Raw genomic sequence first — 17620 nt, forward strand, 5'->3', positions numbered from 1 at the left:
AAAGACATGTGCAGTTGGAATAGGATACAGGTTAACTCTGAGGAGGGAAAGATGGAGGAAGGAGGGGAGGGTCAGGTCTTCAATGTATGAAGCAAATATGGCAAAATGTTAAATGTGAGTGGTAGATACGTGTCTTTTATATTTTCACTTTCTGTGGGATTTTTTTGTATCTGAAACATTTTATGATAAACTTTTTAATTTTGAAACATTTGTTATGTCAGTCAAGATATATATTGTAGTGTTAAATATGCGGTCCCTTTATAGGGTCCTATAAATTGGAATACGAGTTAGTCTTGTAATTTTAGCCATCTCATAAAGGTTTTATGTCACTGTGTTAATCATATACGGGTAAATATGTTCATTTTGAACGAAAGACACAAAATGAGTAAGAATGGAAATTCAGTGTGCAGAGATGAGGGCGCAGGCCAGAGCAAAGGTAATAGGTACATACCTGACATTTCATAAGCACACACCTGACATACACAGACAGGATCTGGTACGAGGGCTGTAAATACAGCACATACTCAGTAACTACTTATTACTAGCCAGAATGATTGTAGGAGGAATGTTAAATCTGTAAAACATTCTAAAATACCAGTCTCCTGTTAAAGAGCTTTGAACTCCTCAGGCTATTATGAACTTTCAGGATGGTTGTGTGCTGTCCCATAGCTTTTATTCACTTTGCACAAAGAATTCCATTTCTTATTATTAAGTATGATACTTGACCCTGAGGTTCTGAGCACTAATAACAAGGTGAGCTGAAGTCAACCTTGACCTCTAGATGTTTGGTTTTAGGACAAAGAATGCAACAATTAATAACATGTTATCACTTTTAGATGGATTTCAAAACAAAGCTAATGTCCCAGTAGGTGTGCTGCTCTAGTCCCACACACCTTTCCTTCTTTCAGGCAATGAATGTAACTGGAACCCAAGCTGCTCTGTAAACAAGAGACCTTTAATAGCTGCCACACACCCAGGAACAAAGGACTGGGGAGAGCTGTCATTGTATTTGTGGATACAGGCAGGTTGCAGTCTGTCAGGTGACTTATTTTAAATAACCCCCTAATTATCGATCTACACGCCCCCTCCCCCCACCCCCACTCCCACACCCCACCCCCACCCCACCGCACCCCACACCTGCTTTCAGGATGCACAAAGAAACCCAAAAGGTCTAAGTTACCCTTCTGCAGCCAGAAGCCACTCTGCAGGAGGGTCCAGCCCATGACCACCCTGGCTCAGTCAGATCCACAAATCCTACCCCTCCAAACCATATTGGTATGTTTGCTTTTAATCATACGTCAACACCATTTTAAGTAGGTCAGTTTGCTGACATCTGACACCTGATGCGAGAATGGAATATGGAAACATGAATGCAAACCTGGCCATTTTTAGGGAGAGGAAATATTTGTTTTCTCATGGATAAGCATTGTCCATTGTGAAATACTTGATTGCTAGTGTTAGAGCACCATTAAACACTGGATGATATAAAGTCAAGTTTTAATTACTGAATCAGTCGGTTCCAACATTATGGACACTGAATTATAACCACAACCTAACTCTGCCTACATTTTTATGATCCAGACTCCCCTTTAACTTGCTCTCCTTCCATAATTATTTTAAAATTTTGCACTTAGCAAGGTTTTTGTTTGTTTGTGCTCAAGAGTTTTTGGGTTGTTTTTAATTTGATCATCCCCCCACATACACTGGAAACAACTGGAGTGTACCAAAGAAAAAGATGTGAAAATTTTCTGGTTTTTGCTACATAGACAACTTATTGTAAACTGTCCTAGGTGTGAATTTTCCAGATCATTGATTTCTTCTTCAGATCTGTTCCTCTTAAACAACTCTGTGGAAAGAGAATTGCTGTAGAGAGAGGAAGTTTAACTGTTAGCTTAAAGGAGACTTGAGGATTGACTATAGATTGGTTAAAAACTGAAGATATTGGTCAGGGCCCCACGGAAGAGCCTAATCTGAACATTGATCCGTATAGTTCAAAACCAGCCCACCAGCAGTCCTTAAAAAGTTAAACAGAGAATGACGATATGATCCATCAATTCCACTCCTAGGTATATACCCAAAAGAATTGATGCAGGGACTCAAAGAGAAACTTGTACACGCATGTTTGTAGCAGTGTTATTAACAATAGCCAGGAGGTGTAAATCATACAAATGGCCATCACCAGATGAATGGATAGAAAAAAAATGTGGTGTGTACCTACAATAGAATGTTAGCCTTAAAAGGAATGAAATTCTGATACATACTACAATATAGATGAACCTAAAGAGCATTATGTTAACTGAAATAAGCCAGACACAAAAGGACAAATATTATATGAAGTACCTAGAGTAGAAAAATTCAGAAACACGAAGTAGAATAGAGGTTACCAGGGACTGAAGGGAAAGAGGGAATTAACGTTTAATGCATGCAGAGTTTCTGTGTGGGAAGATGAAAAAGTTCTGGAAATGGATAGTGCTAATGCTTGCACAACACTGTGAATGCACTTAATGCCACTGAATTGTACACTTTTAAATTGTTAAAATGGTAAATTTCATGTACATTTTACCACAATTTTAAAAATAAAAAAATAGCAACAACAGTTCACCAAAAATCTGGATTCCACAAGGACTCATGGGGTCAGGTTAAAGGCACGGGGAGTGAGGAGCAAAACCACATTCCCATCCCACCCTCTCCCAGATTTCTAGACAGAAAAAATTACCGTGGAAAATGTGATAGAATTATTAATAGTCCAAAAAGTCATCATAATTCACAGCTCCTTTTTGCTACAATAGTGTTTCAAGATTGCAATTTTGGGGGACTTCCCTGGCGGCCCATCGGTTAGGACTCAGCGCTTCCACTGCAGGGGGCACAGGTTCGATCCCTGCTCTGGGAACTAAGATCCCACAAGCCGCACAGCGGGTGGGGGGGGGGGAAGATTGCAATTTTTTAAAATAAAAATAATTTTCATGATCATGACACATAATATCCATAACTCACAAACATGTCCTCTCTTCATGGGCCACCAGGAAGAAACAAGGAGAAAACACCCAGCACTGTCAGTCTGGCCAGGGTGTACAGAGATCCAGCCTTGGGAGAACCAGCATGCCTATCCCTTGGTGAGTGTCCCCCAGTGTTAAAGGAAATGACCCTGACAGATACTCAGGCTAGACTGGGAATCTCCAGGACCTATGGATTTTGGGCCCAAAGGGATGTTTTGGAGTAGGACACAATGATTCCACTCAAATGGTCTTTAAATAGGCTGATGAAACTTGTGCCTCCTGGGGTTGTAACTCAGAATGGACTGCTCCCTTTGGCGTTCATTGAAAGAATTGTAAAAGTGGGCGGTGGGAGAGGGGGTTCTTTTCCTGTCTCAGCAAGACCAGCATCTGCAACTACAAGTGCCACCAAACATCCTCATTAATGACTGAGGAGATGATGAGGTGGTGTGAGTAGTACTATAGCAAGGAGCTTTGCCGAGTATCACTACCAGGCAGTGGCGCAGACTACCAGGCACCAACAGGTGCAATACAGACGATTTAATGACAACCAAGGCGATCACAGGAACCCGTTGGGCTAGAATTGCAAAGGCCTAAGGAGTTTAGGTTGTATCCTGAAAGCAATAGGGTTTTGAGCAAAGGAACAATATAGTAAAATTTGCATTTTAGAAAAATCACTCTGGAAGGATAAAGAATGCACATGAAGGGGACAAGGAAACTGGATGCTGGGGAAACGGGAAGCTATTCCAGCTATCTAGGACACAGAATGATGAGGGCCTAAATTAATATTGTTCTGGTGGGATTAGAGGGAGGGGTGAGCATAAAACAGGATGTAAGAGATATTTAGGAGGTCAGAGAGAACAAGAATATAACCAGTGGGAGAGGAGCATAAAATGGTAGGATTAAAAAAGAGATTTAGAGTGCTGTCGCTAAAAGAAAAAAAATCTCATTGATGTCCTCGAAAAACAAGCCAATGAACTACATTCGTAATGCTCTGTAAATTTGGAGATATATTTTGAAAGCTGTGTGAAAAATCAAAAACCATGATTATAATTCCAATGATCAAATAGCAGTTAGAAGTAGAAGTGCAACATTGGTCCTCCAGTTGAAATTATATAATTACTAGGGTTATAAAAAAGTATAAGACAGATCCCACATTAGTGTACTTTGCTCTGTCTATAGATATCCACTATGTACCCGGTGCTTTACTAACATATATTAACATAAGGCAGGAAAATAGGGGATCTGGTTTTCTTGGGGCAAGGCTCATGGTTAGCTGATCTTATCCCTATAATTACTTTAATTCCTAGAAATTTATTTTTTAAATTTCCTCATTAACTAATAGATACTTACGTACTTAATATACTTACATACTTTAATACTTTCATACACTTTAAAAAGTAGTTAAATAATAAATATCTAAATAATATATCAGCAGTGTTGATGGTGGTTAAAGGTACCATTTATTCCATAGGTTGTAGAATGGCAAGAAAGAATTGTAGCAGAACTAGAGATGAGATGATAGTGCCAGGAGGTTGTGAACTTAGACCGAGAAGCACCTTTGATATTGCTCCATGATACTGTCTCTTGATACAGTAGTTATGATTTTAGGCGCTTTATTTTAAAAATTAGGAACAGGAATATAAGTTTCTGAGTAGAAAAGTGATATTTGAATCATGTTGGTCTGGGGTGTCTTTGAAACTACACAATGGAAAAAGTTATGGGCTTGGCAGGCTCAATGATAATAGCTAAAATGTACTGAGCACTTACTATATGCCAGACATGTACTCATTTAATCCTCACACCAATCCTATAAGGCAGGCTTGGTCCATTCTCTCTATTTTATAGATAAAATACAAAAACAGAGAGAGATCAACTTGCTCAAGGTCATAGAACATGTGGTGAATGGCAGAGCTGCTATTTCAACCCCGACAGAGCCCACACTCTACTGTTATATTGTACCTGACAGCATCTGAATACCCAGCCCCACCTGCTTAAGCATCATGTTTGATACCAGGTGATAATGTTCCCCTGCTGCCAGCCACCACAGATTAGACACCTGAGATAGGGGCCGCTGATCCATAATACCTTAGTGGTCCCATATACATACATTCACATACACAGGTGAATTTAAGCCAGTCATTTTCTTTCTCTTAGCTTAGTTAATACCAAGAGATAACCCTGGCCAATGGTGGGATTGAAGGCAAATAAATGATGCTCTGAGTCCACGGCAGACCAAAGATCACTATGAGCCAATGTTATGAGGGAGCAAAAGAGACCAAATGGCCAGTAAGAAAAGAGGGTTGCTTAGAGAAGCAAGAAGAATTATCCAAAACTCAAAAATTTAGAAACTGTACAAACTGCCTGTCTTAGTTCTAACAAAGATACCACAGACTGGGTGGCTTAAACAACATTTATTTCTCATAGTTCTGGAGGCTGGGAAGTTCACAATCAAGGTGCCAACAGATCTGGTGTCTGGCAAGAGTCTGCTTCCTGATTTGCAGATGGCCCTCTTCTTATATCCTAACAGTGGAGAGCAGAGATAGAGAAGCAAGCTCTCTCATATCTCTTCTCATATCTTCTTCTTCTCATATCTTTTCTTCTAATGGCACTAATCCCATTCATGAGGGCCCCATAACCTAATTCCCTCCCAAAGGCTCCACCTCTAAATACCATCTCACTGGGGATTAAACATCAACATACGAATTTCAGGGGATGGGGGCCACAAACATTCAATCCATAACATTGGCTTCATAAATTCCTAATTGGAAATTGGTAAAGCCTGGTTATTCTAGTTACTGTCTTTCAAAGTAAGAGTCTGAAAGATCTAGTCTAGTTTGTAACCAGAGTTGTTATGGCAATCCCATCTCTAGGATAAGAGCTTGGTCAAGCTGGGTCTGTTTGGACTCCTCTTTTTCAGATTAGAGACTGGAAGGCTGGGTGTGGTGTTGTATGGGGATCCTGTGGCTGCTGTAAGAAATTACCACAAACTTTGTGTCTTAAACAACAGAAAGTTATTCTCTCAGTTTTGGAGACCAGAAGTCTGAAATCAAGGTCTCAGCAGGACTGTGCTCCCTCCAGAAGCTCTAGGGGAGATTCTGTTCCTTGCCTCTTGTAGCTTCTGATTGCTGTCTTCATTCCTTGGCTTATGGTTGCTCACACCAGTCTCTGCCTCCATCTTTGCATGATCTTCTCTGTGTCTGTGACTCCTCCTCTTGTGTCTCTTATAAGGACACTTGTCATTGGGTTTAGGGCCTACTTGGGTAAACCAGGATGATCTCATCTCAAGATCCTTAACTTAATTACATCTGTAAAGACCCTTTTCCCAAATAAGGTAACATTTACAGTGTTTGGGTACTAGGACAAGGACCTATCAATCTTTGGGGGGAGGGGGAGCACCACTTCTTTTCCTCCTTAGTTTTCTAATTTATGTTTGATGGTTGAAGAAAAAATTATAACATGTCTAATATGGGTCTAAATTTATGTGGTGGAAATATTTAAAACAATTATCAAATGGGAGCGTAAAGGGATATAACAAGAAATAAAGTTTCTATATACTTCACTTGAACTGTTGAAATGAAAACACAAGCAGATTGTGACAAATTAGGTATAATAATGTATACCTAGAGCATACAGTACTAAAGATATACAAAGAGACGCACTATAAAATATTGTAAATAAGCCAAAATGGAATTCTAAAAAATGTTCAAGTAACATGGGAAAGCAGAAAAAACAAAATGGCAGATTTAAGCCCAATATATCATTACATTAAATGTAAATGGCTTAGGGGGCTTCCCTGGTAGTCCAGTGGTAAAGAATCCGCCTTCCAATGCAGGGGACGCAGGTTGGAACCCTGGTCGGGGAACTAAGATCCCACATGCTGTGCACACCACAACCACTGAGCCCACGCACCTCAACTAAAGAGCCCACGTGCTGCAAACTATAGAGCCCATGCGCTCTGGAGCCCACATGCCACAACTACAGAGCCCACGCACCACAATGAGAGAAAACCCGCATGCCACAACTAGAGAGAAGCCCACATGCCACAACTAGAGAAGCCCGCACGCTGCAACAAAGATCCCGCATGCCACAACTAAGACCTGAAGCAGCCAAAAATAATAAATAAATCAATGTAAATGTCTTAAATAAATCAATTAAAAGACAGATCGGCAGAGTAGATTCTTGAAAAACAGCCTAACTCTATGCCGTCTATAAGAAACTTACTTATAATAAATTATCAGATGAAAAAAGATACAGCAGGCAAACATTAATAAAAGTAGGAGTGGCTATATTCATATCAGATAAAGGAGACTTCAAAGTAAGTAAAATGAACAAAGATGGAGGACATTGTATAACGATAAATAGGTTAATCCACCAAGAACAGTAATCCTAAATGTGGATGCACACAACAATAGAGCTACAAAATATGAGAAACAAAAGATGATAGAAATGGATGGAGAAATAAACCCATATTATAGTTGGAGATTTCAACACTCCTCACTCAATAAGTGATAAAACTAGACAGAAAATCAGCAAGGATATAGAAGAACTCAACACCACCAACCAACAGGACCTAATCAACATTTATATAACACTCCATCCAACAACGGCATAATACACATTCTTTTAAAGTGTCCAGGGACTTCCCTAGTGGTGCAGTGGTTAAGAATCCGCCTGCCAATGCAGCCCTGGTCCGGGAAGATCCCACATGCCGAGGAGCAACTAAGCCCATGTGCCACAACTACTGAGCCTGCGCTCTAGAGCCCACGGGCCACAACTACTGAAGCACGCACTCCTAGAGCCCGTGCTCCACAACAAGAGAAGCCACCGCAATGAGAAGGCCGCGCGCTACAACAGAGTAGCCCCTGCTCGCCACAACTAGAGAAAGCCCACACGCAGCAACAAAGACCCAGTGCAGCCCAATTAATTAAAATAAAGTGTCCAGAGGAAGTATTCCAAGACAGACCATATCCTGGGTCATAAAATAAACCTTAAGAAATTAAAAAGAATGTAAATCACAGAGAGTGTGTTGTGTAACCTTGATGGGAGTCAAACTGGAATTAAATAACAGAAAGATAAGAGGAAAATCTCCAAACTCTTGGAGACTAAACAACATACTTATAAATAAGTCATGTGTTAAAGAGGAAGTCTCGAAGAAAATCAGAAAATAGATGGAACTTAATGAAAATGGAAATAAAACATATCAAATTTTGAGGGACACAGGTAAAGAAGTGTTGAGAGGGAAATATAACACTAAATGTATACATTAGAAAAAAGGGAAAGTCTCAAATCAATATTTTATTAAGCTCCCACCTCAAGATGGAAGAACAAATTAAACTCAAAGCAACCAGAAGGAAAGAAATAATAAAAATTAGAGCAAAAATTATGAAACTGAAAACAGAAAAGCAATAGGGAAAAATCAATGAGACAGAGATGGTTCTTTGAAAAGACCAATAAACTTGACAATTCTCTAATAAGACTGATAAAAAGAGGTTAAACAATTTCCAATGTCAGAAATAAAGCAGGGGATATCACTACAGACCCTGCAGACAAGAAAGGGATAATAAGGGAATACTATCAACAACTCTACACACATATATATGACAACTTAGTTGAAATGACCAGTTTCTCAAAATACCATGACTTGCCCAATATGAAATAGATAATTTGAAGATCTTATAACTCAATGTAATTGAATGTGTAATTTAAAAACTGCCACAAAAGACACATCCAAGCCCACATGGTTTCACTGGAGATTCTACCAAATGTTTACAAAATTAAGACAAGCTACAGTTTGGGAGAAAATATTTCCAAACTGTGTATCTGGGAAAAGACTAGTATCTAAATTATATAATCAACTCTCAAAACTCAACAGCAGAAAAGCAAACAATCCAATTTGTGTGTGTACAAAACACATGAAGGGTCATTTCATAGAAGAAATAAATATATGTGATAAATAAGCACATGAAAATAGTTTGGTATCATTAGCTATTAGGGAAATGCAAAATAAAACCACAATGAGATTAACACTATATACCTATCAGAAAGGTTGAAATAAACAATGGTAATACCACCAAATGCTGGTGAGGATGGAGAGAAACTGGATCATATATTCCTAGTGGGAATGTATAATGACATAGACACTCTGGAAAAGTTTTGAGTTTCTTAAGAAACAAAATATGCGGGGGGGGCGGGCCGGTGTGATGAATTGGGAGATTGGGATTGACATATATACACCAATATGTATAAAATGGATAACTAATAAGAACCTGCTGTATAAAAAAATAAAATTCAAAAAAAAGAAACAAAATATGCAACTACATAGGGCCCAGCAATTGCACTCCTGGGCATTTATTCCACAGAAATCAAGACTTATGTTCACACAAAAACGTGCTCATGAATTTTCAGGAGCTCTATTCATAATAGTAAAAAACTGGAAAAAAATCCAGATGTCCTTCAGTGGGAAAAAGTTTATACAAACAAGGTATATCCATACCTTGGAATACTACTTATCAATAAAAAGGAACTGGGCTTCCCTGGTGGCGCAGTGGTTGAGAGTCCGCCTGCCGATGCAGGGGACACGGGTTCATGCCCCGGTCTGGGAAGATCCCGCATGCCGTGGAGCGGCTAGGCCCGTGAGCCATGGCTGCTGAGCCTGTGCATCCGGAGCCTGTGCTCCGCAACAGGAGAGGCCACACCAGTGAGAGGCCCGCGTACCACAAAAACAAACAAAAAAAAGGAACTACAGATTAATGACAATGTGGATTAATTATGAGAATTATGCTGGTGAAAAAAGCGAATCCTAAAAGGTTATCATTTATATAACATTCTTGAAATAATGAAGTTATAGAAATGAAGAACAGATTAGTGGTTGCCAGGGGTTAAGGAGGAAGTGAGGGCAAAAAGGAAGTAGGCACAGGTATAAAAAGGCAACATGAGGAATCTCTGTGGTGGCAGAAATATTCTGTATCTTGACTGTATCAGTGCGAATCTCCTGGTTGTGACATTGTACTGTAGTTTTGCAAGATGTTACCATTGGGGGAAACTGGGTAAAGGGTAGATGGCGTCTCCGTGATTTTTTATGACTGCATGTGAATCTACAGTTATCTCAAAATAAATAAAATGTTTAATTAAAAAATAAAACTGTTAAGCTTAAAAAAATACTGAGTAGTTATCTGTAAAATAAAGGTCTAAAATAAAAATACTGTCCCTAAATCAGGCCAATTAACTTTTTTGCAAAGACACAGAGACAAATTAAATCAAATATAAGACAAATAAGTGCTTATGAGGTTCTGCTCCAGTAATGGTGTAGAGCTCCTATAGGACCAACACTCTTGGACAAAAATATAAAAATCAGTTGCCCAAAGGCACTAGAGAGTGACCAAAAGCAAACAGGAACTGCAAAGATGTTTATAGTTGGAAAAAGGGAATAGCTGTGTGAATTTCCCATTTTTATGTCCTTTTACCTGAAGGCAGTCCTTAGTTGGCACAAGACAGGGTGGCTAAAACGCCAATAGAATCCTGCAGTCTTACTGGTTTGAAGAACCAGAGTTTGAAATGGAAACAGCAACTGGAAACTGAGGGGAAATCTCAAAAAGAAGAGTCATAAACGGGTTGCCTCAAATTCTGCATGTAAATTCTGCCCAAATCTTTGGCTGATTCCTAAACTACATGTGCATGAGAGATCCAAGAAGTTCTTTGCTAAAAAAACTAAGCAGAGATTTCAGCTGCTACCAACTGCAAGGGAGTCTGAGTGTGGAGTTTGAAGCAGGCCCAGTTAACCTCCTGTTAAAACAAATAATCAAGACTCTTTGGAAGAACAGAACAGAATCCAAAGTGTCTACAATGATTATTTATAATGTTTTGAATAAAACCCAAAATCACTAGACAAGGGGGAAAATACTCATGACTCAGGCAATCAATGCAGACTGTCCTCAAGATTCCCCAGATGTTGAAGTTAGCAAAGAAAGATGATAAAACAGCTATTATAACTAAGCTCAAGGACATAAAGGAAAATATCTTGTAATAAACAAATAAAAGCTGTCAGGAGAGAAATCAAAGTATACAAATTGAACCAAATGGAACTTCTGGATTTGAAAAATAAAATAGGGAATTTCCTAGTGGCGCAGTGGTTAAGAATCCGCCTGCCAATGCAGGGGACACGGGTTCGAGCCCTGGTCCAGGAAGATCCCACATGCCAAGGAGCAACTAAGCCCGTGTGCCACAACTGCTGAGCCTGTGCTCTAGAGCCCACAAGCCACAACTACTGAGCCCACGTGCCACAACTACTGAAGCACGCACGCCTAGAGCCCTGCTCCATAACAAAAGAAGCCACCGCAATGAGAAGGCTGCGCACCACAACAAAGAGTAGCCCCTGCTCGCCGCAACTAGAGAAAGCTCGCATGCAGCAACAAAGACCCAATGCAGCCAAAAATAAAAATAAATAAATTTATTTTAAAAAAGAAAGAAAAAGAAAATAACCTAAATAAAATATCTAATGGATAGACTTAAGATTGGAGATGATGTCAGAGTAAGAGAGCATAAAGACAGGTGATTAGAAATTATCCACTATAAAGAACAAAGAGGAAAAAAGATTGGGGAGAAAAATGGAAAAAGAATAGAAAAGGGACTTAGTGACCTATAGAAACAATATAAAAAATTCTAATATATGTGTAATCAGAGTCCTAAAAGGAAAGCACAGAGAGAATGAGGCAGAAAAAAATAGTTGAAGGAATAATAGCTGAAAATTTCCCAAATTTATAGATTCAAGAAGCTCAGCGAACCCCAAGCAAGAAAAATACAAAGAAAACCACATCCGTGATGTCCTTCGTAAATTTTCTGAAAACCAAAGATGAAGAGAAAAATCTTAAAAGCTGTTAAAATATATATATTATATACAGGAGAATACAAAGGCCACTGACTTCTCATCAAAAGTATTTGTATTTCCAAAGTCTGTGTTTTAGCATAATGCAATTTTAGCATAGTACCAGCTAGAAAAGACAGTATAAGGATCATGTCCATGACATGAGGCCCTTAACAGAATTGTCAGGAATTTTTTCTTCAGTCCACCCTTCAAAATAGATCAAAGAACCAGTTACTCCACAGTGAACTGACTAAAACCTACTTACTTAAGAAACTAAAACTGTGCCTTCATTATATAAATAAATAAATAGTAACACCAGTTAGTCATACCAATCCTTAAAAAGCCAGGGTAAAAAGGACTGGTAGCAGAGAGTTTAGAAAAAGGAGAGCTGATTAAATTGGATTATCATCCTGATAGCCCCTTTTCTAATCTCTTTTCAATGCTGCCTCCCTGGGGGTTTATTTTCTTTATATTCTTGGATAACAAAAGTGTTACTTTCCAGGTGATGTCGACCTGATCTAGGACTAGAGTCAGATGACTTAAAAGAAAATTTATAACCCTCCTCAGGATCAAGATCAATGTAGAAAAAAACAGAAAGGTAACAACAGACATTTCTGAAACTGAAGTTTCATCAGAGACATTCAAACAAATGAACTTATAGATGTATTTTAAAGCTACCTTCACAATGGTTGGAAATAGAAAGCAAACATCAAATAAAAAACATAAATCAGAAGTGGAATTGAACAGGTTATACTGACTCTTATAAAATTTAACAACCTATAAGGATAAAAACCAAAGAGAGAACCTCTTAGAATGGCTGTATTCTCAACAACATTTTACATTAAAGTTATAAAACCTGATTCTTACAATGCCACTGGGCTGAAGGTCTTAAGCCTTTGAATTCTCTAATCTCTATTTCCTGTCCTGACTTCTCTTCCTAACGCTAAACTTCCATTCACCAGTGTCTCATGGTCACAGGAAGTATGTTATTGAAGGGCATTTTCCTAACTTCAGTATTCCCAGCACTGTTGTCTTATGTTTTGCCATAACTGTATAATCCTTCTACTATTACTTATTAGTTTTCTTTACATTGACTCACACTTGTTTTACTTGTATAAAAATTTAAATTATAGCTACAACTGGAAAAACAGTATAATTGGCCATCAATAAAATGATAGATGGATAAAATATGAAACATGATTATTAAATTCTAACTAGATTTTATTGTCTTCTAAAGTCTGAGACATGATCTCTTGGACAAAACAAAAAGTGTGATGTTAAATAACATCATCAAACTGAGGCTTTCTCATTGATATGAGAAAGACTTTTAAAGGATTAAAAGAGAACTGAGAGTTATGGTGTTGATAATGGCAGAATAACCAGCACTAGAATAACTCTCCCACAGATAACAGTCATAAACTGTGGATAAAATGTAATTAACTATTTGAAGATACTGGAGAGGGGCTGAAGCAAGCAAAAACGGGAGGGGCCTTCAAGCCTTAAAAGAAGGGAACTATACTCACTGGATGAGATCCACTCATACAGAATGTTCCCATGTCTAGGGGAGCTAGAACTCAAGCAGAAATCTGCAGTCTTAATGGCTTGTGGTATCAGGCTAAAAAGCTAACAGAGAGGGGGCTGCCCTGGTGGCGCAGTGATTGAGAGTCCGCCTGCCGATTCAGGGGACACGGGTTTGTGCCCCGGTCCAGGAAGATCCCACATGCCGCGGGGCGGCTGAGCCCGTGAGCCATGGCCGCTGAGCCTGCGCGTCTGGAGCCTGTGCTCCGCAACGGGAGAGGCCACAGCAGTGAGAGGCCCGCGTACCGCAAAAAAAAAAAAAAAAAAAAAAAAAAAAAAAAAAATAGTGGAATTGAATTAATCACACCAATAATTACAACAAATGTAAATGGACCTAACAAACCAACTAAAAGACTGGAATTGTCCAACTGAATAAAAAAGGAAGACCTAACTATGTGCTATCAATGAAAGACCCCCTTTATTTTATTTCATTTTTTTTTTATTTTTGGCTATGCCACATGGCATGCGGGATCTTAGTTCCCCGACCAGGGATTGAACCCATGCCCCCTGCAATGGAAGTGCAGAGTCTTAACCACTGGACCTCCAGGGAAGTCCCCAAAAAGAGACCCACTTTAATACAGGCCAAATTAGACTTCGAAACAAAATGTATTACCAGAGATAAAGAGGAATATTTTATAATGATAAAGGGATTGTTTCACCAGGAAGACATATCATTCCTAAATGTATATGAACCTAATAGCAGAACTTCAAAACACATTAAAAAAATCTGACAAAGCTGAAGGGAGAAATAAAGAAACAATTGTAGTTGAAGATTTTAACGTCCCGTCTCAAAAACTGATAGAATTAGACCAACACACACCCACACACCAAAAAACTAGGATATGGAGAATTTGAAAAACACCATTAAGCAACTTTACCTAATTATATAATTAACATTTATAAAACATTTCATCCAGCAACTGTAGAGTAGCAGAATGCATGTTCTTTTCAAGTGCAAATGAAACATTCATCAAGATACACATTATTCCAGGTTATGAAATAAGTCTCAATAAACTTCAAAAGGAATTGCCATTGTACCTAGTCTATTTCCTGACCACAAGATAATTAAATTAGAAATCAACATCAAGACATCTAGAAAAGTCTCACATATTTGGAAATTGAACAGAACAGCACATATCTAAATAATCCATGAGTCAAAGAAGAAATCACAAGGGAAAAAAGGTTTTGAACTGGATGATGAACAAAGTACAAGGCAGGTATCCCCCACTTTCCGAAAGTTTACTTTACAACCTCTTCGCTTTTACCTGTTTTCCACACTGGAAAGAAAGCCAAAGAGGATTCTCACTTTTACAAAAAAAAAAAGGTGAAAAATGAAAATAACGTACAGCACTTATTTTGCAGCCAGCCGCCAGCCACCATTATAGAGGTGGCACTGCCAACCTCCTTCCCCGGGAACTACACCCAGCATCAAGCCGCCACAGATTTGAACTGTGTCTGTGCTTTATCTCAATTTATTTTGTGCACCAGTTAGCAAGAAGTGTTAAGGTAATTGCTTTTTCACTTCACACCATTTCGGCTTGCCAAACGTTTCATAGAAGCGCTCTACTTTCAGATAGTGGAGGGGAAACCTGTATCGGAACAGGTGAAATGAAACAATGGCAATAGAAATCGGAATGGTGATCGCCTGTGGAACGTGGGGATTACCTGAGAGATGGCACCGAGGGATGACATGTTCTCCAATTAGGAAAGATGTGACTTTATCAGACTGTTTTTGAGGAACAGTGGTTCCATCATATCCTGTGACTCCCAGTGTTATATCTCCAGCTAAGACCTTTCTCTGAACTCCAAACTCGTATATTAAATCAGCTACTTGATGTCATTTTGAATATAACATGTCATAATAGATCTCCAATTCCCTCCTCAAAAAGCCACTCATCTCCAGATCTTTCTACCTCAGTAAATAGCATCATCGTCTACCCAACTGATCAAGCTAAAAACCAAGTATTAGTCGACAGTCCTCTCTATCCCTTGTTTCTCCCTTCTAATGTGTCACCAAATACTCTTGCTTTACTTCCACAAATATATCACAAATCCATCCACTTTTCTCCATCGCCACTGCCATTGTTCTAGTCTATACAGGGGACACGGGTTCGTGCCCTGGTCCGGGAGGATCCCACATGCCGCGGAGCGGCTGGGCCCGTGAGCCATGGCCGCTGAGCCTGCGCGTCCGGAGCCTGTGCTCCGCAACAGGAGAGGCCGCAACAGTGAGAGGCCTGCGTACTGCAAAACAAAAACAAAAACAAAACAATCCTTCATTAGCTTTCCACTGCTCCAGCCCTGCCAAACTCCTCCATCTCATCCTATACCAATGGCCCCCCTTGCTCAACGTGATTCAGCCACGGAAACCTCAGACTCATAACCACCTAGAGTTCTTCGCACAGGCTATTCTGTCTGCTTGAAAGGACCTTTGTACTTTGATTCCTTCTCCGCCTTCAAAGTCTAGGTTCAAATGTCACCTCCCCTAGGCCCTGTATTACATTCAGAAAGCCCTCCCCTCAACCCTATTATGTTCTATGTCAGGACCCTATTGTCTTCACAGTCCCTCTCAGAATCTTAAGTTTTCATGGTTATTTGTTTACAATCTGTCTCACCCACTACTCCCAACATACACACACACATATCCAAAACCTACCCAGAATTTAAACTTTAGGAGAGCAAAGACCCGGTCTTTTTTTTTTTTAATCTTATTTTACTTATTTAATTTTGTACAGCACGTTCTTATTAGTTATCTATTTTATACATATTAGTGTATATATGTCAATCCTGATCTCCCAATTCATCCCACCACCCCCCGCTGCTTTCCCCCCTTGGTGTCCATACGTTTGTTCTCTACACTGTGTCTCCATTTCTCCCTTGCAAACCAGTTCCGGTCTGATTCATGGTCCTCATCTTAGTACCATGACTGATACAGGGGTTCAGGACATGTCACCCCAAAATATGCCACTCTGGCATTTATTTTTCATTAAAGGTACTGGAGAAACAGCCAGTGCAAGGACACTGACTCTCCGTTGTCCCCTGAAAGTAGGAGATAAATCTCCTGTGATGGAAAAAGGACTAAAATAATGCCATTTGCAGCAACATGGATGAACCTAGAGATTATCATACTAAGAGAAGTATGTCAGAAAGAGAAAGACAAATACCACATGCTATCACTTATATGTGGAATCTAAAATACGACACAGATGAACATATCTACGAAACAGAAACAGACTCACAGACATAGAGAACAGACTTGTGGCCGCCAAGGGGAGGGGGAGGGAAGGATTGGCAGCTTGGGGTTGTTAGTGCAAGTTTGTGTGCCCAGCGCAGAGTGAGGCCAAACAAGCTGAAACGTCGGAATCTGGAAGACAGAAAAAGGTTTATTGCAGGGCCATGCAAGGAGACGAGTGGCTCAGCCCAAAAAAAACCCCCCGAGCTCCCCAAACACTTTCACCAAAGCATTTTTAAAGGCCAGGTGAGGGAGGGGGGGGTCGCAAGATATGTGATCAGCACATGTAAAAGTCTCTAACTGGTTGATGGTGAGGTAACAGGGTGGTGTCATAGGGGTTAACATTATCTATCCTTAGGCTCCAGGAGGCCTGGGGCTATGTGCTCATGGTCATCAAGTAGTTAACATCTTCCATTTGGTGGGGGGTTTTCACATCTGTAAAACAGCTCAGGAATGTGCATCAAATACTGTTATCCAGGTACTTCAGAGAAGAGCTAAAGCAGAGGATATGGGGGAAGGCTATCCCATAGGGTCCTGCTCCGTTAGTGGATGAGCAGATGCAAACTAGTATATATAGGATGGATAAACAAGCTCCTACTGTATAGCACTGGGAACTATATTCAACATCCTGTGACAAATCAGAATGGAAAAGAATATATATATATATGTACAACTAAGTCACTTTGCTGTACAGCAGAAATTAAAAAAAAAAAATCTCCCCTGTGAAAGGTACCTTCCCTGTACCTGGAGGGTAGAAGGCATCCTCACCACAAGATACAGGGAATCTAGGGCCAAAAAGACTAGATAAGCAAATCTTGGTACTTCCTCACCATTTACTACTTCTAGCCCAAACCTGTTTGTCTTGTCAGTTCTTCACAAATTTATTGTTTCTTTGTCTAAAAGTTAGAAAAGCTTCCTGCTCTGGTCACGTCTTTCAGTCTCTTATCTTTGTGGGGC

The 17620-nt window shown here is 39.6% G+C and overlaps 1 protein-coding gene across 3 annotated transcripts in view; it reads right to left on the minus strand.

Moving 5' to 3' along the window:
* CDCA7 (cell division cycle associated 7) overlaps window positions 1–17620 on the minus strand; it is a 120804-nt gene that overhangs the window by 99358 nt on the left and 3826 nt on the right. The window lies entirely within an intron of this gene.

Source organism: Monodon monoceros, unplaced genomic scaffold (genome assembly GCF_005190385.1).
Source record: "Monodon monoceros isolate NGI ecotype Baffin Bay Population unplaced genomic scaffold, NGI_Narwhal_1 Super_Scaffold_16, whole genome shotgun sequence".
NCBI classification, from domain to species: domain Eukaryota; kingdom Metazoa; phylum Chordata; class Mammalia; order Artiodactyla; family Monodontidae; genus Monodon; species Monodon monoceros.